At 42.5% G+C, this 26,159-nt stretch overlaps 1 protein-coding gene across 10 annotated transcripts in view; it reads left to right on the top strand.

Moving 5' to 3' along the window:
- The window catches only part of Dnajc5b (DnaJ heat shock protein family (Hsp40) member C5 beta), a 163,484-nt gene that overhangs the window by 9,143 nt on the left and 128,182 nt on the right, over window positions 1-26,159 (top strand). For 2 of the 10 annotated variants that reach the window (XM_037206406.1, XM_037206398.1), the window contains exons 2-3: window positions 17,005-17,150; window positions 20,331-20,527. The exons of 4 other annotated variants lie outside the window; for them this stretch is intronic. The gene's annotated coding sequence lies outside the window, so the exon portion shown is untranslated. Of the gene's footprint in view, window positions 1-9,568; window positions 9,657-15,238; window positions 15,358-17,004; window positions 17,155-20,330; window positions 20,528-26,159 lie in introns of those variants that run through there. 4 more of the 10 variants (XM_037206401.1, XM_037206400.1, XM_037206399.1 and 1 more) reach the window with 4 other exon arrangements.

Genomic DNA, 26,159 nt, shown 5'->3' on the forward strand with positions numbered 1-26,159 from the left:
TCATATATTCTAGGAAGTTTCCACTGCACTGTTTTCATACCACCCCTCAAACACCCTTCAATTCTAGATGTTTCTCTCCTCTTTCCTTCCTTCAACCCCACTTCCCCTCCCCCTTCCCACCTGATGCTCCTGTTTAAATCCTCCCCTCCAGTCCATCTATAACATATATTCTGTTCCCTCCTCCCAGTGAGATCCATGTGTCCCCCAATCCCTTCCTCTATCTCTAACCTCTCTGGGTCTATGGATTGTAGCTTGGTTATCAGTTATTTAGTGGCTAATATTCACTTATAAGAGAATACATACCAATTTATCTTTCTGGGTTTGGGTTACCTCACTCAGGATGATTTGTTTTTTGGTTCCATCCATGCATGCAACTTTTATGATTTCATTTTTTTAAGAGCTGAGTGATATTCCATTGTGTAAACATGCCACATCTTCTCTACCCATTTCTCTGATGAGGGGCATCTAGTGTTTACAGTTTCTGGCTATTAAGCAGCAATGACTTGGTTGAGCAAGTGTCCCTGTGGTACCATAATGCAGCTTTTGCATATATGCCCAAGAGTGGTGTAACTGGATCTTGAGATAGATCAATTCCCATCTTCCTGAGTAACCACTATACTGGTTTCCATAGTGCTCTTATTGCCCATGACCTTTTACTTTAGGAGGTGGCCATATTTAAATCAATAATGCATAGAACACTTCTTGGCCTTGGGTCTCATTTGTTTACTCATTCATGAAGTCCTAGTTCAGGCATAATTTTTATCATGCCAAAATACTGGGATGAGAATAAAATAAAAAGGTTTTCCTAATATTCAAAGAATTTTGAATTGTGCTGATGGCAACCTCAAAAGTGGAAGAAAAATAAAAAAGATGATTTTTAGTCTTTAAAGTGGACAGATAATTTATTTAGGCTTTGGCTAATATATACAAATTCTATTCTTTACTTACTTAGCCTACAGCATGCACACACACACACACACACACACACACACACACACACACACACTCGGAGCTACTATAGTTGAGGATTATCTCTTAGTAGCCAAGAATGCTAAGTTTTTGTTGATAATCTGAAATGACATTTGATTTGGATTGGACATTGGATTTGACATTTGATCTAATGTGTTTTCTAAATTGTTGTTCCTGAGGAGAGGACTGAACTGTAGCTAGAGAAAATGGATTCACTAAAAGATACAAGAAATGAGCCTGAACTCAGAAGGGGAACCTCCACCTAGATGCCAGCTAGGAAGGGGGATGGAGCAGGTCCAGGTTGGCCGTGGTGAGGCTCTGGAAGAACTGGATCTGGATTGAAGAGGGCACTACAGCAAATAGTTGGAAAAGGAGGATTCTAGCTGAAATCTTTCAAGTTGCCCTATCAGAAGGTTCTGACCATTGAACACTGGTCTCTTTGTATATCTCTGTTTTAAACAGTGTGTGTTAGTTATACACAGTGAATTTCATGATGGAATTTTCACACATGTATATAATGTATTTTGGTCATATTCACTCTCATTACCCTCTCTTCTCCCCCTTTTATTCCCTCTGATTTCCTTCCCTTCCCAACTAGTTCCCTAATACTGCCCTGCTTTGATGACCCAGTGAGTTACAGAGTTATATTAGGGTTACTTATAGGAACATATGTGAAGGGTTATTTAAAGAAACATGGCACCTTACCAGCGGCTACACCACTGGAAAAAATATTCCTCCTTCCCCCATAATTTATTAACAGTTAAGTCCTCAAGGAGGGGTGGGACCCCGTGAGCTCCTCCCTCATCCATCCTAGGATGTTGATGGGCCCAGCCTTATGCAGATAATCACAGCTGCCATGAGCTGAAGTATGCACAGGCCATGTATGTCATTCCCAGCAGTAGGTGTTCTCCGTATTACCCCTAGCCTCTGCCTCCTACATTCTTTCTGCCCCCTTTCCACACTGTGCCCTGTGCCCTGGGGAATATAGATGTCTAGTTAATGGCTGAGCATTCAACGGTCACTTATTCTCATTACATGTATCAATTAGGAGCCCATGAGAGAAGTGTCTCTGAGCAAGGCCGGCAGCAGCAGTCATTTGTGGCTACAAACACAGACAGAGAGAAGGCAATTTGATGAGCACATCATGTACAATTCGCAAAATAACAGCAGTATCTTCTCCACTAGGGCCTATGACCTACAACGGGCTTTTGACTAGATTTACAGTACCCGGGGAGGACACCTTCCAGTGCAGCAGGCCTCAGTTCCAGTCAAAGAGCCGTTGGTCAGCCCTGGAATAGACATTGCCATTATTGTACCAGTGGTTGCATCTCGCTTGGCTTGTTGATAATGTTTCATGCACAATCCAAAGCTGAGTGAGATTGTTGCTGTCAATTCTTCCCTACTGGACTTGGCCTCATAGGTCCCCTTCTAATACTATGAGGGCCAGCTCGTGTCTCTTAAAGTGACACTTCCTCCTGTTAAGTGCTGCGTATACAGCTATCTTGACTCATTCCTTTTATTTGATCATTAACCACCGTTACACTGCTACACATTAGGGACACACAAAAAAAGTGGCTCAAGTCAACATGTTTTCAGAGGAGCTGGGTAAGTGGTTATGCCAAGTAGCACAGCTGCTCATCATAACCTTTAAGACAACGGAAGTTTGAGCGCTAAGTCACCCCCACAAGATGCAGGGAAGCTTAAGTATGCTTATAAACATGCCTCTGAGTGCAGCATTAAGTAGGAAAACACACGATGTGTCTACTACAGTTCTTAGCAAGATATACTGTTTGATATGTGCAAATAATTTCTATAATAAAATCACACTTTTGCAGATAAGTTATTATGCATTGAGTCCTTACAAACAAAATCACCACTCTTAAATGCCACACTTGTTTCCCCTCTTACAATATTTCTACAAACATACTATTTAAAGGATAAGTTGCATGAATATCTTGACCCTTTATTCCTAAATACCTGTTCATACTTCCTAAGCACCTCTTAAAAGCAAAAGAATCCTTTTATGTATCTGCAAGTCAAAAGCTAGATTCAGGAATTTTAATGGCAATCTACATTCCTGTTCTACAGCATCTACTCTGCATTCAAATTTCCCCAATTCTTTTCATAACTAAATGTCCTGATTGACAATTTCTTTTCAAATCCAGAAACCAGTACCAGGTCATGAACATCACTTGGTTGATATTTCTCTTGTCTCCTTGACTCTAGAACAGTCCTTCTCTGTGTCCGTGATGAAACTCACATTCCTGTTTGTAGCAGTGCTTCATTTGGATTTGTCTGGTTATTTCTCCAGGTTGCTTTTCAGAGTTCCCCAGGTATGGCATGGAGGAGATGCCCAGGTTCTTCTCTCTGGCTGCTGTCCATGCTTTCCATGTGGGTACCACTGCTTCATCTTGTCCCAGTCTTCTACAGATGAGTAACTTGAAGGCTATCCATCCCTTTACCTGATAACCCACTGTTCATAACTAAGGCAGTTTCTATGAATGGAGAGTTTAACCCCCCACCCCTAGACCACATTTACTAATAATGTTAGCTTGTGCAGGTGTGGGCAACACTGAGACAAGACTCTAGCCTGGATGTACTGACTCAAGGCAAACCCAACCCCTCCAGCATACAGGGAATGGCCTCTTGCAGGAATCCTCCTACAGACAGGTTTTCACTCATCTGTAAACATATGCTTGGACAAGAACCTATAAACACCTCTCTCAACAACAACCAGTAATTTTCAGACATAATTTCTAAATCCAAATTGAGGAAAAAATTATAACCCTCCAGGAGCATAATTGAGCTTAAGATGTGCCCAATTTACATCACTAAATACACCGTCCAAAGCATTTGTGTTTGGGTTATTTTATTGCCTTTTGGCTTTATTTAAGAAAAATAGTAAGTTCTTGCCCTTAAACCTACACAATTAAAAGGCCTGTTGAAATGATGTTTACAAGGACCGATTGAGCAAGTTGGATCCAAATGTAAATTCCATCCTCTATCCCAGGCTGTGCAACTTTGAGACTAGAAGGTTTTCCCACCTCGACTAATTTTTTGTCTTTTGCTACTTTGTGGTAGATTTTCTGTATCACACTACATTACAGACTGAGTCCTTCTAATGTCCCCTCCCCCACAGTCCTGATTGCAAAGCCTGCCTTAGTATCCCATGCTTCTGCCAAGCAGAGCACCACGCTGTTGATTTCTGATCACGCTACTTACTTGTTAGCCTTTGTTTTTAATGGCACTTCTATCTTGAATCTTCTCTGTATCATCCCAGTTTATTAAATTTCTATTTAGTCTTTGAAAACAAAAACCTAATGCTATCTTATAATCTTCACCGCTAGATATGATTGCTTCTCTCCCTTAAATCCATGTTATGGTCTCGATAGTAACTGTCCCTCGGAGGTCACAGTTGAAGTTTTGGCCCCCAGAAGGTTGTGCTGTTGGGAGGTGGTGGGGCATTTAGGAAGTTAGGGCATGAGAGCATGCCCTTGAAGGAGTCACTGGCACCCCAGCTTCTTCTCCCCATCCTCACCTCTGCTCTCAAGCTGCCATGAATGAACACATTCCTGAGTTGAGTTGACACATCCCTACCATGATCTTCTGCCTTTCCATAGGCCAAAAGCCATGGGACCAAGTAACTGTAGACTGGAACCTCTGAGGCTGCGAGCCAGAGAAAAAAATTCTTTTAAACCTTGGATGTGTTTTCAAAGCAGCAGGAAGTACACACATTCCATCCCTCAGGGTCTGCTCCCTTCTATTATGAAACTGTCTTCCCCTTGCCTGGGTTCTTGTCCTATGTATTCCCCTGGGATTTCTCAAGATCAGTGGCAGAGTCCTACTTATCTTAGAACAGATGGTCCAAATGCCTGATTGAGCTAAGAGTGCAGGAAATTTCATATCTGACCTCAATTACATCTCAAGATACATCCGAAAACTAGCGGAAGGACAGGAGAAGAAATATGCCAGTTTATGCTTATTTGCTAGCCACAGCATTGGCCAGTCACTAACAAAAGCACTGTAACCAAAGCACGTTTCAGACCCAAACTTAATGAACATTTGATGGTATAGTAGAACAGATGGGCAAAAATGATTCCTGGATGGCAAAGTTGGAGGTTTACGGGGAAAGTACAATTGTTGTTAAATGGGAAGTACATAAGTACATACTTCTCTTTCTGCCCGTTTGCTCAGCTGCAGTGGAAGGAAAATTAAAAATCAAAACAAGCATACATTAAAGATCTTTAGTCACACACCTCTTGTGATAGGGGAGCAAGTACAAGGGGTGTGAGTGAATGCCATGTCTAGTATACAATACTAGGAACTGTGCAAAGTGTTTCTTCTGTGACACCACCCACACGCAGAAAATTTTACAGAGGTCACAAGAAGGTTTGAAGTGATTGGTTCCTCGTGACGTTCAGCAAAATAGTCAAAACGTTGCACAAGAGTTTCTGTGGGAAATAGAGAAAGTAAGCTGTGCTGCAGGGGCCTGAGTCAGAGGCCATCTGGAAGGCCCTGGGAACGCCCAGAAGTCCGAGGGACTTCCCCAGCCCATGGCTATCAGGGCTTTGAAAAATTTCCCCCAGAGCATAGAAATAGAGGCCTTTTAAATAAAATTATCACTATAGCTAGTCTAGTGGGTACAGGCTTATTGCCCAGTACTTCAGATATGTTGGCCAATGAGTTATTTACGTAAGTTCTATATTGATTGTTACAGAGAGGGGGCTGTGAAAGGCAGTGGACTATAACATTGCTAGATAGACCCTTTGAGGCTAGACACCTGAGTCTGAATCTCGGTTCCATTGGTTTTTTTGTTTGTTTGTTTGTTTTGTTTTTGTTTGTTTGTTTGGTTGTTTTTTTGTTTTTTCAAGACAGGGTTTCTCTGTGTAGCTTTGTGCCTTTCCTGGAGCTCACTTGGTAGCCCAGGCTGGCCTCGAACTCACAGAGATCCACCTGGCTCTACCTCCCGAGTGCTGAGATTAAAGACGTGCACCACCACTGCCCGGTGGTTCCATTGTTTATTGGCTTTGTGACCTTGGTGAGTTACTTGACAACATCTGGTGCATCTGTTTCTTATTTGAAAACTGTAAATGATAAAACTTGTGAGCAAAGAATTCAACAAAATTTGTTAATCTTCTGAGCGAATCAAACACATTTGACTATCTTTTCTCCTAGTAACTTGGAAAAGGTAAAAATATTAACTATGTTACAACCATATACTTGTAGTGAAGATGAGCCTTGGTTAGTAAAATAATATCTGGGCTAGGAGGAAGAAGTGAATCATAAATAGGCAATGGGGATGCCATGCTCGAGGCTTTTGTGAATGTAGTGACTCTAGTACCTGGATGTTTGCCTTATATCCTTGAAAGCATGCCTAGAAAAAGCCTCCTGTACATATGCTTTGTTTCATAGTAAACTACTTTAAACTTGAAGTAAATAAATAGGAAAAGAAAAACCCTACAGGGGATATTAACATATTGTTCAACAACCACACACACCCTTCAGCATTTCACCCAAATGAATTGGACATGTACGTCCACACAAAACCCTGTGCCTGGATGCTTCCAGAAGCTTTATTCCCAACGGACAACAAAACATGCAAGAAGCAATCAAGACATCTTGCAACAAACGAGTGGGTAAATTGACAATGAATCCAAACAGTGGAACATTGTCCAGCACTACAAAAAGTGATCTATTCAACCACAGAAAGATGTGGCACAATTCGAAATGCAGGTCACTCAGTGAAAGCAGCTGGTCTGGGGGCTGAGCATAGCATGCTCCTAGCCTAGGACATTCTAGGAGAATAAAAGATTACAGAGGGAGGCATTGCAAAGGTTAGCGGGTGCCAGGTGCTGGAGGTCAGTTGAGGTAATCAGAAGGGAGCACAGGTGGGACACAGGGAATTTTTAATGCATTAAAACTATTTCATATGATGCTGTCTGTACCAGTGGGTACATACACGCGTACATATCTATCAATATGTGCAGAATGTATACCACAGAGACTGCAGACCTTGGCTGTTACTAAATAACCATGTATTAACAACATTGTCTGATCAAGTACAACGAATGAACCACACTAAGGCTATGTATTAATAATAAGGGAACTGTGTGGCCACAGAGGGTTAGGACATATGGAAATTTTCTGTACTTTCAACTCCCTTTTTCTGAAACATGAAACTTCTCTAAATTATGAAGTCTAGCCAGTGAAAGAAAAAAATCTATCGAAGGTTTTTTATTAGCTTTGGTGGAGAGTAAGATACCTGACTGAACTAGGGTAAATGCCGTGCTTACATATCGATCTCATTTCCATGGACCGACTGGTTTGCTTCAAGAACTATATGGACATAATGAGTTCTAGGACCGCCAGGGTGATATGGTGAGACTCTGTCTCAAAAGAAAAATAAAAAAGAGCTGTCATAGAAAGGAAAGGCCTGAAGCTGCTTGGCTGCTGAGCTCTGGTCCCTGTTCATGTCCTTCTGAATAGACTGGTGGCCTGTGGTCACTCTGAGTTTGTGCATTCAGCTGAGCTTACAAAGACTTCTTTGTGGTCATTAATTATCCCCTAGCATTTAATTGTGACAATTACCGGAGTTGATCTAAGCAAAACATTCAGGGCTCTGGATACATATACACTGTATCATTGTAAGATTGTTGTATGGATGAGTTCTATAGTTTAACATTTTAATAATTATATTCCAAAGTTATGACCAATAGTAAGGTCACTGTAGATAATGGTAATGCATGGCTTGTTAAAGTAAAGTTAGAAGAAAGGGTTGTCAATGTTTTAAATGCAAAGACATGATAAATGCTTGAGGACATATACTTTCCCTGATTTGAGTATCATATAATACATATACATATTGAAACACAATATGGTACTCTGTAAATACATGACAATTTATAAGGCAATAATTAAAATAAAAGTGTGAGTGAAATTCCATGTCACATTATATAGATACACACACTTTGCTCATTATATAATGCCTTGCACATAATTTGTTTACCAACATTTTCCAAAGCCCTAAAATGTGCTGAGCACTAGGCTACTAGTTATTTAGAATAAAGTCCTAATCAAAAACATAATCCCAGAGTTGAACACACTCAATGTTCCAGCCTAGTTTCTCTGGGCTCCACCTGCTGCATGGGCCTTTTTCTTCCCAGGAGCCAGTTTCCTGCTTATTTCATTTCTATTTCCCCAGGCAATGTCTGGCCTTTGGTATTATCCATTACTTCATCACATGTTCTTGGGTGGAACACCATATCACAGGCTAGAGAAACCTGGCTTCACGTACTGAAGCAGCCTGGAGACGCCACAGAAGTTTAGGCGAGTTAAATCAGAAAGGAGACTGATTGGTGGATGACGTCAGGGTTACTACCGCAGTGATGAAACACCATGATTAAAAGCAACCTGGGAAGGAAAGGGTTTATTTCCCTCTCACTTCTATAAAACAGTCCATCATCGAAAGCAGTGAACCTGGAGGCAGGAGCTGATGCAGAAGCCATGGATGGTGCTGCTGACTGGCTGTTTCTTACGGCTTGCTCAGCCTGCTTTCTAACAGAAGCCAGGACCACCAGCCAGGGGATGGTCCAGACAACAGCGGGCTGGGCCCCCTTCCATCAACTGCTAATTAAGAAAATGCCCCACAGGCTTGCAGACAGCCCCATTTTATCGAGGCATTTTATTTTTTTCTTCCTTTATTCTTTTTTTTCAAATCTGTAACCCTCTCTAGGGTTTCCCACAAGTCTTTGGCACTTTCCTTCCTTCCTTCCTTCCTTCCTTCCTTCCTTCCTTCCTTCCTTCCTTCCTTCCTTCCTTCCCTCCCTCCCTCCCTCCCTCCCTCCCTCCCTCCCTCCCTCTCTCTCTCTCTCTCTCTCTCTCTTCCTTCCTTTCTTTTTTTCCCTGGAACTCACTCTGTAGACCAGGCTGGCCTTGAACTCACAGAGATCCACCTGCCTCTGCTACCCGAGTGCTGGGATTAAAGGCGTGCGCCACCACCCCTTACTTGGAGGCATTTTCTTAATTAAGATTCCCTCCTCTCCAATGACTTTAGCTTGTGTCAAGTTGGCATAAAACTTGCCAGCCCAGTATATATGGCAGATTCTTCTTCTCCACCCATCCCTATAAGGGACTGCTTTGGGTTATGAAATTCCTGTATGCTATGTTTAGACACAGACCTTTATGGAAGAGGCCCTCCAAGTCCCTTCTTTCTCTCTCATTTGTAAAGTCCTGGGTTCGACAACCAAGCAGACCACTAGCTGTGAAGTTCTGCGTTAGGTTCTGTTCTTTGGGACACTGACTAAGTCTTGCTCCCCTCAGTCACCAGCCCTTCTACTTACTGTCTACTTTCTGGACCCTTTCTTTCCACACGTGTGGCAGTTTCTTTCTGTTCAGTGTCCAACTCTTCTGTTGATGATTCTCTTTGGTTCCCTATTTTGGTTGATCCGAACCCCCTGTTTTCTTGGGTTTCCTTTTTTTCTTATCTTTAGTACACAGGGTTCAAGTAAGACTTGAACTTCCTACAGCACCCAGATCTTGGTCAACGGCACATTCTGTTTGGCTAGTTGCAGGAACTAGATTAGAGATAGGCCCGTGGCTGCATCAGTCCAAACAGTCCGTCTTCAGCTCTGTGTTGAACTACCAAGAATAAACGCCTCTTTCTCTGCTTGAAAGAGACTGGAAAGTAGGTGAGTCTGATCTCCGAGTTTGCCTGAGAACAAAGCCAGACCTGGGGCAGGGTGGGGGGTGGGGTGGCACCTGGAGCCAGTGAATCTATCTGTGCCTCCAACCTTTAGGTTTTTCTGTGTGAATAAATTTCATTTGGGGTTTTTCTGTTCTCAGGCGGAAAGCATAAAGACTACTGTGCTGCTGCCTTTCTCTGAGCCCTGGGTGTTAATATCAAAGCCTGGTACCCAGCGAAATAATAAAAGGGCTCCCTAAAACACTGATCACTCAGCCTTCTACATCCGCTGCTGCTGGAAGAGCTCCACGGACCGTTTGGTGGAGCCAGGGCTGGAGTTCCTGGCCCCCGAGGCAGGCAGTCCACGCCTGCTGCTCACACTCACCACTGCACAGCTCTGCCTGCCTGCCGGTCTTGTCACATCTTGTCTCTTTCCTTTCCCTCTTGACCTGTGTTCCTGTCTGGGTGTGTTGCCAACAATGTGATGCAATTTCTCAAATCTTTCACGCTGTAGGGAACTTTGACGGGCATTCAGGCACATCGTTCTGAAGCAGAGCAGGGCAGGTGCAGTTTCTGGATCCCTACCAGACAGGAAAGAAGGCAGGTCTCACGCTGGGGGGTGTGGGGGACCCTCGAAGGGACTTTCCAATCTGACCATCCCTGTCTCCCGAGGCTAGTTCCTCCTCTTTCTCCCTGACTCATGTTCCTGTCTTTCCTAACCCTCCTCCTCATGCTGGTTTACTTCTACATTTTGGCTCCAGACAGGCTCCCCTGACCCTTCAGAGTCTCTTCTTTCCTCCAGTGCCCCACCCCCGCCCATTAAAACAGTGCACATTCATGAGTTGTGAACCAACACGACATAGAGAACCTGGATGCTGCTGAGATCTAGTTAGACCCCTGTGGGAGATGTTCTGAGAGTCGTGTAGTTGGGTGATTGATTGTCTTGAAAACTCAGTGCACTGTTACACACTTAGATGGTTTAAATCAGTCCCTCCATGTGGCATCTTGATGCATCCAGGGAGTGTGGGAACAAGATATATGATGCTGTTTGTTGGTATAACATGATGTTTACTGGTTTACAGTAAACTTTTTCACATAAGGAGTACACTTTAAAATAATGACTAAAAAGTACAGCAGAGTGAACACACACCAGCAATATAGTCATTTGTTATAAAATACTACGTAGTGCACGTAAACTGTGTACTGTGACCTTTTTCAAAACTTATCTTTTGATAAGTTTTATAAGCACGTGCTTATGCATGCATGTGTGCACTTGTGCATGCTTATGCATGCATGTGTGCACTTGTGTGTGCATGGAGGCCGGAGGAAGGCACCCATTGTCCTGTCACTTTCCACCTTGTTCCTTCGAGGCAAAGTCTCTTGCTGAGTGTGGAGCTTGAGTTCTTTGGCTGGGTTGGAAGCCCGCAGGCCCCAGGAGTCCTCTTCCCTTTGCTTTCTGCAGTTCTGGAGTGACAGGCGCCAGAACTCTATGCCTGGCTATTGCGTGAGTGCGGGGATCCGAACTCTGGCCCCAGGGCTTGCCCAGCCAGAGCTGCACTGTGAGCCGCCTCTCCTGCCTCTGTGCTGTGCTTTATACAACGGGCAGCACGGTGGGGGGTCGTTATCCACAGAAGCAATGCGCTGTGACGGGCAGCCGAGACAGCTGTGATAGCACTCGGTGGGAAGGGGTTCTTTAATCTCCTTTATAATCGATGGTGTCACGGGCTGCAATGTTTCTATGTCGTGCATGACTGTATTGTAAAATAGGGTTGATGACTCCAGTGTAATCCAGGATGTCCTCATGTGTCCTGGTCAGCACTAGGGAAAAAGTGAAAGCTCTTCACCTTTACTAATGAGTGTCCAGCAAACCTCTAGAGCAGTGGTTCTCAACCTGTGGGTCAAGACCCCTCCACAGGGTCGCATATCAGATATTTACATTATTTTATAGCAGAAGAAAGATTACAGTTATGAAAGAGCAATGAAATAATGTTGTGGCTGGGGTCACCACAACATGAGGAGCTGTCTTAAAGAGTGGCAGCATTAGGAAGGTTGAGAACCACTGCTCTAGAGGATGTCTGTCCTGCCCTGTTCTCCGAGGACCATCCTTGGTTGGTGATCACTTATATATTGGCAAGGTCTAAAGACAGCCAGGAGTCTCCTCCTTACAAAACTGAGTGACCAGCTTCTGGGTTAGTTCATGAAGCACAGGCTGAAAACTATTCCTGCTCATGCAATGGGGCAACTTCTGTCTGACAAGTTAGCTCCATTCATCTGAACAGTTTCTAGACCTGTGTGCTGACTCATACCAAAGCTACACCCTCAGTCTGTAGTCAAGAAACATCCTAGGCAACCATTAACTTTCAGACAACTGGGTGGTAGAATTCTGGTGGCCCAAACAATAAAATCCATATTGATGCTCAGAAAATAAACCAAGCATCCTCTACATGCAAGCCTCTGGCTAGTGTAGTTTTGGAAGAAAACACCCATTTCAATTAGGTACCATGGTGCATGCCTATAAGCTAAATGCTTGAGAAAAGCATTGCAAGTTCGAGGTCATCTTGGAAGCAGATTTGAGGGTAGCCTGAGCTACATGATAAGACTTTTTAAAAAAAGACTAGAAAAAGGAAACTTATGCTACGAAACAAACCAACTTTGAACAGAATGAGTAAGAGGCACAGACAGAAGAGAATAAAAATCCAGGGGAAGGCTTTTCCAAGAGTTTAGGAAAAAAAAAAAAGCAATGACTAATCAAATCAAAACAAAACAACAACAAACCCCAGAGAAGGTCATGGAGGAAAGAACAATGTTACAGCCCAAAAGAGATCCACATGTGAAGATCTGTAAGGTGTATCAAGGAAGTGAAAAGAAATCAGTGGAGTCTGAGGTAGAAAGCAAGGGGGTTGGGAGTGATGGAGGTCAGCAGGACTTGAGGCCAGGCTGTCTGGCCTTGGAGAGTTTGAATGTAATCCATGTGACAAATGAAGCCACTGAAGTCAGAGGACCACAGGAAACATTTGAAATCCTAAGGTCATTGTTCCTCCTAAGAGTATGCACGGACAGTGGATTGCTGAGGTCCTGCTGGGGAAGAGTGAAATGCTGTCCTCTGCTCAATGGAAGTTGATTCAACTGGACTTACTGTTAGAGTTCATTGTAGTTGGCATTTTATTTGAGCTGCCAACCAGCTCCCAAATAAAGATACGGAGACTTATTATTAATTATGAATACTTGACCTTAGCTCAGGCTTGTCCCACTAGCTCTTTTAACTTAGTTTAACCTGTTTCTCTTCATCTATGTTTTGCCTTGGGGCTTTTTACCTTTCTTTCATTCTGTATGTCCTACTTTCCTGCTTCCCCCATGTCTGTCTGTCTGTCTGGCCCCTGGCATCTATTTTTCTTTCTCCCCTTACTCGAGCCTAAATTCCTCCTCCTGCTTACTCTCCCTGCGGGAAGTCCTGCCTACACCTCTTCCCTCACTACTGGCCATTCAAATCCTTATTAGACCAATCAGGTGCCTTAGGCAGGCAAGGTAAAACAACAGCACATCTTTACATAGTTAAACAAATATTCTGCAACATAAACAAACACAGCACATCTTTACATAGTTAAACAAATGCAACACATCTTTGCATACTTAAACAGCTATTCCTCAACAGTCCATGTGAAAGGTGAGGGCCAGAGTAAGCAAGTAGGACTCAGATTTCTTGCCCGAGAGGCTGGTCCATGGTGATACCATTAAGTGTGTCCGAGAGGGAGGTTGTATGGGTTAGCATGAGTGAGAATCTGTTCATTTGGGAATTAAGTTTCAGACATTTGTCAGGTCGCCACATGAGGACACTCATTGGAAAGCTGTAACCTGGAGAGGAGGTCCAGACCCGGGGAAGGATGGCATTTAAAGTGATGGAATTGGGGCTGGAGAGATGACTCAATGGTTAAAACAATTGCCTTGCAAACTACAGGGCCAGATTTCAGATCTCCAGAACCACGTACATTCCTGGTAGGCATGGCAGCCAGCCAGTAATTCCAGCCTCAAGAGGCGGGGACAGGAGATTCAGATCAAGCTGACTAATAAGACTGACTAGCTGTGCAGGAAAGCTCTGCATTCGCCTGGGAGATCCCACCTCACAGAATGAGGTAGAAGAATGATAGAAGAAGATCCCTGACACCAACCTTGGGCTTCTACATGTGCACATATGTGTCCATGCACCTGTATATGATTATACATATATGCACAACACACACAAAAGAAGAAAAATAACAAAGTCATGGAATGAATGGTGTTTTTAGAAGGTGTGGGAGGGAAAGGGAAGGTCAGAGGTCCTTCATCCCAGCCCTTCCCCTCAAGCCTTCTTCTTATTTCCTACTCCTTCCTTTAGGCCTCCTGTGAAAAAGATACTTCTCTGCTCTCTTTCACACAGGAGCCTTGTGGTCCTCGGCAGATGAGTCAGCTCTGCCTCATTCCTATTAGAAAGCTGGATTCCAGCAGGTGTGGTGGCACACGCCTTTAATCCCAGCACTCAGGAGGCAGATCCAGGTGGATCTTTGTGTGTCTGAGGCCAGCCTGGTCTACAGAGTGATTTCAGGGACAGCCAGAGCTATTATGATAGCAAGACCCCATCTCAAAAAATCAAAAACAAAAAACAAAACCAAACAAACGCAAACCAAAAAATGAACAAAGAAAGATGGATTTCCACCCCTCCATCTCCTTTCTGATGACCTTTCCTTTTCCCACCTAAGTGTGAAGACCCACAGAGGTTTCCTAGTGAGATCTGATCTTGCTTTACCCAGCAAGGCTGTATAAGGGGATGATTGGACCACGGGCATGGTTACCAGGTGTTTTGAAGGGTCTATACTTGGCTGGGTGGTGTGCTTTGATCTAGCAAGGGGGAGGTCTTTTACCCTGCCTCTTGGCCCTTTTGAAGAGACAGAGGGGGCTGGTGGATTTTGATCCAGGTCCTCCCGAAGCTATCCTGCATTTCTGTCTGTCTCCTCTCTGCTGTCTTTCTATCTAAAAGTTTCTTATGCCTCTCTCCTCCTCATAGGAATCTTTGAAAATGTAGGAGCTGGCCTCCTACAGATGGTGCCTGAGACTCAAAGACTGTACCTGCTTGTCTCTATGTTAAGTGACTGGGCTTTACTTTTACATCTCTAGGAATATATCCTAGTTCAGGGTCATCAGATTATCTGTAGGATAAAAAGGAAGGAATCAACTTCAAACATCTTCCCCAAACAAGTACCTAAACAAACAGCAATAGTGTGAATACTCAGAAAGACTACCCTTCTGGCCATGTCTTGGGGATTGATTGTCTTTCTGACTCGTAGGCTTTTGTGATGAATAATGCTTCAGCCTGCTCTGCTAAGTCTTGCTAGTCAGTGTGCGGCACAGCCTATGAAAGGCAGAAACAAGAGAACTGCCTGGTTCTGGGTCAGCTACCGTGACCAGTAGACAAGCGAGTGCTCCCCTGAAAGTCGGTTGTGAGGTCCAAGTGCACCGTAAAGAATCAGGTGTCTTTTGGTGTGGTGCCAAAAGACTCAAAGACTGTACCTGCTTGTCGTTATGTTAAGTGACTGGGCTTTTCTTTTATGTCTCTAGGAAAAACACTTCCTGGTCCTGGTAGACTCATACCTTCTCCCACCCATAGACCCCAGACTAAGCCAGGAGCCAATTCCTGCTACAGAGAGAAGTGAACAGGAAATGTCTTCATCACGGCTGTAGGTTACCCACAACACTGAGGTTTCCTTGTAGTTCATTTCTACTTAGATTTCATGTGCCCGCCCCTTTCCTTCTGGGGCAGCGTGAGGCCCCTTTGCTAGTCGCTTTCTACAGTGCCGAAGTTCTTTTTGCTTTTCATCTGCCTGTGACTTTTCCGACCGTGACGCACGATGAAATGTGGTCTGATCCACAGCTTTGTCCCGAGACTGGAGTGCTCTGAGCATCCAGTCTTTCGGTCCCTATGAGACAGCAGACCAACAGCGAAGCACAAACCCATAGCCTCCACTGTGTGCTCTCCCGGCCCTGGGTTCCTTCCTGACTGAATGCTGGCCTTCACCCCCATAGCCCCTCTGCTGACCTGTGATGTGTTTCTGCCAAAACTGCTTCTTGTGGTGCGATTGCTTCCCATGCACAGCTGATGTGGTTATAACTCCTTGTTTATATATTTTTATAGATTTTTGCGACATTTTGGCTGGGTCTCTTGGGTATATATGATTCAGTAATACTTCCTCTTTCTAAAAAGTTAGACATTATCATGTGACTTGTTTTGGACAAAGAAACATGAACAGAAGCTACATTGTTGCCTCTTAGTGGAGACTCAGAACCATCCTGTGCCTTGGCATACTTTCTTCTTCCAAGGCCAGTGCCATCCATCAGAAATCCAACACCAGCCACATGAAATCTAAAGCATTTCAGTAGTTACACTTCAAAAGGAAAAGACAAAATTAATTTTAACAGTATAGTTCATTTAACCTAATTAAGTAAAAAAAAATCATCCAGCAGGTAATTAATGTTATTCAATACAGTTCACCCTTTTGTATTAAATATGAGATTTAATGTGTATTTCACAATTATTTCTCTAGCCAGATGAGCCACATTTCAGTCTCAGTAAGTGTATATGCCTAATGACTACAGTTGCCTTTGGTATCCATTAACAATTAATTCCAGAAAAACCAGCACATAAAATTTGCAGATGTCCAAATGCTTCCTATAACACTAGCATAGTGTTTGCACATAGCATATGCCCAACCACTCTCCCATGTATGTAATCATTTCCAAATGACTCTATAATATCTAACACAATTACATTTAGGGTAAATAGTTCTTATACCACATGCTGCATTTAAATAATTTCTTTTGATTAAGATCTTAATATGTAGCAAAGATTGACCCCAAATTCAGAATCCCCACCTCAGTCTCTTGAGTACTGAGAGTACAGGCATGTGTCACTGTGTTCACACCTTTTGTTGTAGTTCATTTGGGCATTAAAATAATTTTTTAAGCCAGGTGTAGTGGTGATGCACACCTTTAATTTCAGCACTTGGGCGACAGAGGCAGGCAGATCGTTGAGTCTGAGGTCAACCTGAGCTACATAATGAGTTCCAGGACAGCCAGGGATATGTAGAGCAACTAAAAAAACAAATGAGATAGGGAATCACTCACTCTGTAATGCAAGCCGGTCTGGAACTCACTGTGTATTCTAGACTGGCCTCAAAGTCATGATTCCCCTGCCTTTGCCTTCTAAGTCCTGAGGATTACAGGCATACAAACCATACCTAGCCTATATTATCTTTATGATTGTGTGACTATTTTTTGTTTGCTTGATTGTTTTAACAATTTTGTCCCACAACTGGTTGAATCTACAGAGGCAGAATTGCAGCTCTGGAGGGCCAACTACACCAGACTGAGCAGTGTGAGCCTCAACATCAGATAACAACAGACAGAATCCACAAGGATTCCCAGAAAGAGTGACTTTGAGCAAAGACCACACATACCGCCCTTGGCTGTATAGGTAGGTGAGTGTGAAGTTGGCCCTCATTGCTGTCAATCACTGACTCTGGGGTTGTCTTTGCAGTGGTATAACTTAACTAATAGAGAAATATTAATGGAAGGTTAAATACTGATATAACAGTAAGCTGAAATATGTGGTGTAAGTTGAACATCCATCTTGAAATCTGAAACCTAAAGCCCAGTTTGGAATACTTCAGATTTCAGAATTTTAGATTAAAGATGATTAACAAGTAAAACATAGACAAGTATTCCATAATCCAAAACCAAAGACATGAACAACAACAAAAGCCTCTAAAATCTGAAACACTTCAGGCCTGAGCACTTTGGATAAAGAATACTCAAACTGTACAATCTTAAAGCAGAAGCAACAGATAACCAGGGCATTTTTAGCAACTGGAAGGGTAATAATGAGCTCTATGTAGTGACAAACATTTGGTCAATCTCTTACTTTTCTTTGGAAAATTTACAAGGTATTTGTGGTGTTCTGAATGAAAATGGCCCCCTAGACTCATAGGGAGTGGCATTATTGGGGTAAGGCCTTGTTGGAGTCGGTGTGACCTTGTTGAAGGAAGTGCATCACTGGTGGGTGGGCTTTGAGGTTTCAGAAACTCAAGCCAGGCCTAATGTTGCCCTTGTCTCTTCCTGCTGCCTGGGGATACAGATGTAGAACTTTCAGCTACCTCTCCAGGACCACATCTGCCTGCATGTAGCCATGCTTCCCACCGTGATGATAAGGGACTAAATCTAAACTGTAAGCCAGCCCCAATTAAATATTTTCCTTTATAAGAGCTGCCATGGTCATGGTGTCTCTTCATAACAATAGAAACTCTAAGACAGTATTCAAAGCACTTGTATCAGAAACAGGGCTGGATGGCAGAGTATTTAGTAACATGTGTTAGCTGTTGTTGTCTGCATTATTGAAGTATTATAAGTTGAAAATCAACTCCAAAGATAATTGCTTTTTAAGAAGGAAATAGAGTTTTTCTAACTGTGTTGGCACTCATATGGCAGAGACTTATTAACTTTTTATCAAGCCCCAAATGGCTTCTCTAGTCAGCATCTTTGAATTCTTCCAAATTCCTCCAGCAAGCCAGTTCCACATATATTTAACAACTGCTGTGGGATGGTCTATATGTCAAATTGCTCTGATTGGTCAATAAATAAAACACTGATTGGCCAGTGGCTAGGCAGGAAGTATAGGTGGGACTAACAGAGAGGAGAAAAGAAAGAACAGGAAGTCAGAAGGACTCACTGCCAGCCGCTGCCAGGACAAGCAGAATGTGAAGATGCTGGTAAGCCACGAGCCATGTGGCAACGTATAGATTTATGGAAATGGATTGCTTTAAGCTATAAGAACAGTTAGCAAGAAGCCTGCCACAGCCATAAAGTTTGTAAGCAATATAAGTCTCTGTGTTTACTTGGTTGGGTCTGAGCAGCTGTGGGACTGGCGAGTTACAAAGATTTGTCCTGACTGTGGGCCAGGCAGGTAAACTCTAGCTAAAAGGAAGAAGGTTTATTTTGGTAACAGTTACAGAACTTTCAGTCATTATCCCTGTTGTAAGGCAAGACATCAAGACCGTTGGGAATGTGTGTATGGTGAAGAAGCTTCTTTCTCTCATGGTGACCAGGAAGTAGATTGGGAGCCCAGGATGATTCTTAAAGGCGTGCCCCAGTGATCTTCCTCCTCTGGGTAGGCCACACATCCTAAGTTTCTGCAACCTCCGGAGACGGTGCTACCACTGGGAACCAGAAGTTCAAAGCGTGAGCTATGGAGCTCCGCGTTTTGAAATCATGACAACCACCACCCAGTTCTTCCTTCTGTGTCATTTGGTTGATTCCATAGAAATATCTTAGACGATGCCATTGTAGAGAGCCGTAAATACTCTGCAATCTCACTTCCAAGGAACTTAAACTCTGATTTTTTTTTCTAGAATCCAAACAACCCTTTGACAAGTTGATCACCAACTACCGGTTTTGGTTTCGGTTTTAACTATCTTCCTTTTTCAGTAGCCTTTTCTCCTTTCATATTACAAGTCAAATTATATTAGATGGGTGGTTTAGATCCTTTTCTTCAAGTTCATGTGCTGAAACCCTAGCCCTAGTATCTGAGTAAGTGACTGGATTTGGATGTAGGGCTTCTAAAGATGTGATTCAGATTAAATAAGGTTATACAAATGGGTCCCAAATCTGACTGGTGGCCCCATAAGAGGAGAGTTTGTTGTTGTTCTTGTTTTAAATAAGAGATAATTTATTCTGAAGCCAAAATTATGAGTAACCATGGCTTAGGAACTTGGAGCTGGATTACCCCAGGTTCCACATTCCTCCATGGGAGCAATTCCAGGAAGCTGTTAGTGGTAGAAAAAGAATGTCAGTATCAAGGCAATTGTAAAACACATTGGTGGGTACATCCGAAAAGCAGGTCACACTTAGGTAGGCAAGCCTCAGGTATTATCTGATAGCATTCTTAACCCTTTGATGGGTTAAGAGCCTCGTGAAGTCAATGCATCACAAAGGTCTTTATGGGTTTATAAGGATGTTAGGTCTGACACAGAGGTGAGTAAGGAATGACCCCCCTCATAAGAGGAACTTAGAGCATATAAATATCAGGGATGCTCATGTCCACGGAGATTTTATAAAGAACATGAGAGAAAGTAGGCCACCGCAGGTAAAGGAGTGCACCCTTAGGAGAGACCAGACCTGATAAAACCTTGATGTTGGGCTTAAAGCCTCTAAAAGTGAGCAAACAAAGTTTGAGTGTTTGGCAATAAACAAATAAATATCATATTATTTCAAGACCTAGAAAGACCATCAGGTCTTTTTGATGAGTCAGATGTGAGTCTCTATAGAAGACAGTCAGTCCCTAATGCTTCAGATACATTCAAGGAGGATGCTTGATACGCCAGGTTACCCAAGTACCTTCTCTGCTCCCAAGTAGAGAACCTTTACCATGCTTTCTCTAGGAGGCTAAAGAATTCTGGAGGACTTCTGGGGCTGTCACACTCTCCCAGATTTTAGAGGAGAGATAATGTGAAGGCCTGAAGAGAAATCACTAGTGTAGCTGATGGTAGAGATAAGGACGGAGGACAGAGAAGCTGGGGATAAGCAATTAGAATTGTTGGAGTCGTATAATTTGGAGTCAGTTTAGCTATCTTGGCTACTGCTAGGTTTCTTCTCCCTCCAGCACTCCTTCCAGAGAGCATTCCCAGCAGGGCCACGGCACTGGATGAAGTGGAGCAGTGCGGACCACACCTACAGTAGCTTGTCACCAGGACCTTGCATACCTCCCTCCCACACATCATCCAGACCTGATCTTCATAAACATTGGTTGACCGTACTCTCTCCATTGAAACCTTTCAAGGCCCCTTCATTCTTCTTAAGGTAAAAATTGAACTCCTGAAACATGGTATCCAAGGTCCTTCCCAATCTGACTGCTGCTTTATTTAAGAGAATCATTTCTTGTCACTCATGTTTTTTACTTCTGGGAAATGAAGTATGTTGAGTTTCTTGCTTGTAGCATGGTTAATCTGTACTTTCCTAGCTTACTCTCTTCCTGATTTTTTAATCTACTCTCTACTGCAATGACTCTCAACCTTCCTAATGCTGTGACCCTTTAATACAGTTCCTCATTTTATGGTGACCCCCAACCATAAAATTATTTGTATTGCTACTTCATAACTGTAATTTCCCTACTGTTATGAATTGTAAATATCTGTGTTTTCTGATGGTCTTAGGTAACCCCTGTGAAAAGGTCATTTGACCCCAAGGGTGTCATGACCCACAGGTTGAGAACCACTTGTCTACCTTGTAGCCTGTTAGGATGATTAGATGTTCTTATCTGGATAGTTCTAAGGCCATACACATCTATTGCTAAGCATACTATTCACATTAAGATTATGCAATGCTATTTTGTCATGTTGAGAGCTGGATAGATGATTAGTGTTTCTGACTCTTTTTTGTCTTCCTTTTTAATTTATTTTTTTGGAAAATTTCACAGTTACATTATTGCCTCCCTCTTTATCTTCTCTCCTTCTCTTCCCTTGTTCCCCCAAATTATGGCCCTCTCAAACTATGGCCTTCTTTTCTTTAATTATTATTGTTACACACACACACACACACACACACACACACACACACACACACACACACGTATGAAACCTGCTGTGTCTATCTAGTGTTGTTTTGTGTGTATATGTTTTAAATTTTTTTTTTATTATTTTAAATTACATGTAGGTGTTTTTTGTTTATTTACACATGGGTGCAGATATCTGCAGAAGCCAGATGTGTCAGATCCCTTGGAGGTGGAATTACGGATGGTGTGAGCTGCCTAACAAGGCTGCTGGCAACCTGACTGTGCTTTTGCAAAAGCAGTATGTGCTCTTAACCCTGAGCCACCTCTCCAGACCCTTGCGTGCATTTCCTTTTAACGCTGATCACTGGTATTGGAAAACCAATTAAGGACTTCTTCCCTGGGTTCTTCCTCTCTCGGCAGTCATTAATTGCCCGTATTTCTTCATCTGGGAGTGATACTTGTGAGTTCCCCCATCCACAATGATATGTCAACTGATGTTGTCAATTGTTAACGAGCACCCGCATTGCTGAACTGCCGTAGATGAAGCATCCCCATTCTTATCTTTCTGGCCCATCTTCTGTGATGTTTCCTGAGCCTGGAGTTGTATGAGCTGTGTTGTAGGTTCGTCAGTGTGGGCTGAGCACCCCTTGGTCAGGTGTTCTCTGCTTCGTGTTTAAGTTGTAGCTTTCTGTAATGGTCTCTATCTGCTGCAAAAAGAAGGTTCTTTGATGAGGGTGAGAGCTGCACTTGTCTGTGGGTGTAAGTGTGTAAAACATAGTTGAAAATTGTACTGTTCTACAGAAGCGGCGTAGTAGTTTCTCCTCTCGGTTCCGTGGTCTCACCTGCCCTGGGTAGTTGGCTGGATTTATAGAATGAATTCCCTACTATTATAGTGAGTGAACCTTAAATCCAGTAGGGTAGCTGTTGGTTACAACCAAGATTTAAGTGCCTCCAATATAGTACCTTTGGGGGTATCTTGCTTTTCTGGCCATTATTATGGTTTGTAGGACTTACAGCTGAATGAGACTATTGGCCTTCTATTCACCAATAGGCATTTTATCACTCTTTCTTTTCCATATTTGTTGGTGGTCTGCTTAAGTTGCTGATCTACTCTTTTTTTTACTTTAGGGATAGGGATGGATCTAGAAATTCCTCCATTTCTTTTAGGTTTTTTTTCCTTCATGGAATATAGACTTTTAAAAATATTCCCATTTATTTACTTGTTTGTTTGTTTTTGTGTTTCTGTGTTCATCTCTAATTTTATTAATTTGAGTCATCTTTATCTTCTGGTTGACTGGGCTATCATCTCAAAGAACCAGCTCTTAGCTTTGTTGATTCTGCGTATTTTGTTGCTGTTGTTGTTGTTGTTTTCATTTCTTTAATTTCTGCTCAGATTTCTAATGTTTCTTGCCATCTACTGGATTTGGGTTGAGCTTGTTCTTGTTTTTTTCTAAATTCTTGAGTAGCATTATTATGTCATTTGTTTGTGACCTTTCTGATTTTTGAATTAAGTACTTAGAACTATAAGTTAGAACTGCTTTCAATGTGTTCCAGAGATTGCATTGTCATTTTCATTTAATTCTAGGACATTTTTTATTTTTTATTGATTACTTTTTTTTTTACCCATCCATCATTTAGTAGTGTGTTAGTCTTTGTATTTTCCTTATGTAATTGAACTCTTCTACCTTATCTTCAAGTCCTGATGTTCTATCTTCTTCTTGATCTGGCGATGGACAGAGAAGTGTGTAGCTGAAATAGCAGAGTCTGGCTCTAGAACACACAGTCCAGATGCCGAAGCACTACAGGCGTGTTTGTATACCAAAAGTGGAACGTAATTTCCAGATGCTTATTTATTTTTTATCAAGTAGGCCTCTAGAATTCTGATTGTCTAAGTTAGTCAGCTTGGTTTTGCCTTCTTGGAGAACAGTTCCCAGCACCTGGCCTTTACCATAGCTTGCCATCAATTCCAACTGGGGAGCAGAAGCCCAGGCTTCCTATGGTTGAAGGAGCTGGCTATGTAGTAACTGTGACAATGTTACTGTTATGCAACATGTCTGATTGTGCAACCGTGGCTAAGACCTTAGTGGACCTTGACACAGTGGATATTTACTGTGCATTTCTGGACTGAGATATGAAATAATGGACAGTTGTTAAGTAACCTTTTATTAAATGCCAAGGTTCTTGACAATTTATGGAGCTGTGTTCTCTGGAAGCACTCCATTGTATTGTTTCTTGTCCCTGGAACACCAGGAGCTCTACTGAGCCTTTATGTCACCCCTGGACATAGTGGATTGGTTTATAAGTGAAAAATGAATTTCAGTTAGATCAATAACAAACTCCCAAATTTTAAATCATACTTAATTGAACTGAAGTTATCACCTGACTGGAAAAAAACCTGTCTATCTTATTAATAAAAAGAAAGGTTGAAAGTTATGAGATGAAAGGCCCAGAGAAATTCAGGTAGCTGTACACAGCTGCTAATAAGTCAGCCAGGAAGAGTAGCCTTGGGGTAGACATGATCTTGTTCACATCGTGTTCCTTCAGGATGATTCCAATGTAAACATAGCCATGAACCTTCAGTTCCACAAATATCAAAGCCCAGCATAGTTACAGATGAGGAATTAGAAATAGAAAAGGAAAATGACACAAAGATAACAAATTCCTCAGTGAAAGACACTGTAGGCCTGGGCTTTAAAGTGTATGGGTGAATGTTCCAAGTCCTTTCACCCATTAATATCTAAACAACAGACTCATATGGCTTGCCTTGAAAACATACATTATTCTGACTTGGCAGGTTATATATTAGGAATATCTATCTATCTATCTATCTATCTATCTATCTATCTATCTATCTATGCATGTAACAATAACTAATGAAAAAGAGGCCATGAATTTGAAAGAGGAGGGGTACATGGGAGGATTTGGAGGGAGGACAGGGAAGGGAGAAATGGTGTAATTGTATTATAATCCCAAAAGCAAAAGAAAACGGTTTCAAACAACACCTCGGAAATGACTTCTTGCTAGCTACACCCATAGGTCAGATCATCTCTTAACAGGGATCAACCCTCATCAGAGAAACCTCTCCTGGCAATAGATGGCAATTTATACAGAGACCCTCAGCTGGTCAGTGTGCAGAGCACAAAAGACTGTGGAATGCTCGGACCCATCTCAGGCATTCCCACCACACTTCTTAGCCCAGAGCTCAGGGGCCTTTGCAGAAGAGGGTGTGGAAGAGATGGTGAGAGGCAGAGGCAGGGACCTCAAGGAAGCAGTGTTTTCAGACACAACAGGGTAGGCTCACTCAGAAGCAGTGACTGTTGACTGCATGCACAAGACCAGTGCAAGTTCTAGCCAGACATATCCTGGGGTGGGGGTAGGGGGGAGTGAGAGGTGGGGGGGGGTGGGAGTGGGGGGCATGCAATCCCACCACTAGCTAAGGAGATGTTAGCATTTGATCTTCCTTGTTGAAACCTCCAGGGCTGTGTAGGAAGGAATGGGAGGTTGAGAGCAGGGTAAGGAGAGGGGTTGAGGTAGGTGAGTATGTTCAGAATGTACGTAATGAAATTCTCAGAGAATGAATAAAAACATTTTAAAAACACATTGGAAGGTAGGACTGCTGAATTTTTTTCAAGAGTAATTTTATATGTGAAAAATACTTACGAAAAGTTAAGAAACTTTCTCCATGGGTAAATGGAATAATTTCATTTCCATATTCTAGATTTTCTCTTTTAAGTATTTAACATTCTATGCTATCTGAAATTAATATTTATAATGGTGTACAAGTCTAAGTTGTTTTCCTATTAGCTACCCAATAATCTCTTTCATTCTGTGGAATTCTTATAAAATTATGAAGTATGGGTTTAATTTTTGCATCACAATTCATGATATAAAAACAATCATGAGAAAAATCAGCTGTTTCAAGCTACAGGCTACTTTGAGGCTACTTTCCTGCTCAGCATCAGAGAAACAGAGCAGTTTCTTCTTTGAATTAACGATTTAATCACAAGCACGTGCTCTTCTCCTCATGGAAACTGTTAGTTATACAAAGTTTGAACCTGCCTGACCTTTTGACTTCTAGCCAATAGACTATAGCAGAAGTGATGATGTCTTCATTTTGAGCCTCAGCCTGGTGTGTTTGTGAAGACATGACTCATCCCTGCTGGCCCCACAGCCGACCACAGACTTGAGCAGCCCAGCTGAGATCAGCCTGGCCCAGCCCAGAAGACCTGCCCAGTTGGCCCCAGCCTGTACTGCCAATCTACTAGAGAACCAGGCTTTAGAAAATGGTTATTGCTATAGTGTTTTGAAATAGTTTGTTAAACAACCATGGTTATTGGTACACGGGCCATTTTTTTTAATTCACTGTTCTCCAAAAGCAAAATTAAGAAATATTGGTTGTTTTGTCCAGTTGTAGAGAGAGTGAGGTTTTTTTTTATACTTTATAATTCTGAGAATGAAGCCAATAAAATAACTGATTATTTTTCTCCGTGGAAAAAAAAATAGCATGGGAACACCCAATAAATAGTCTTCTGGCATTCTTATTGTGAATTTAAATCCTAAATTCAATTATGAGGCAATAGATGAATCCATGGCCTGAAGATGCTCAGTGGGTAGGGTCATTCGCTGCTAAGCCTGATAACCAGAGTTCAATATCCGCGTTCTACAAGGGGAAGGAAAAAACTGACTCCTGTGAGTTGTCTGCTGACCTCCACATTCATGCCGTGGTGTGATACTCCCCCTCACACACAACACATCACACACACACACACACACATACACACACACACACACACACACACACACACATACACACACACACACACACACACACACACACACACAAATGTAATAAAATTGAGAAAATAAACCCAAATTGAAGGACATTCTTTAAAAGAGTCAAGGTTATAAAGATGGTGTGTTTGTGTGTGTGGGTGGAGGGGG

This window comes from Peromyscus leucopus, chromosome 5 (assembly GCF_004664715.2).
Source record: "Peromyscus leucopus breed LL Stock chromosome 5, UCI_PerLeu_2.1, whole genome shotgun sequence".
In the NCBI taxonomy this organism is placed as follows: Eukaryota; Metazoa; Chordata; class Mammalia; order Rodentia; family Cricetidae; genus Peromyscus; species Peromyscus leucopus.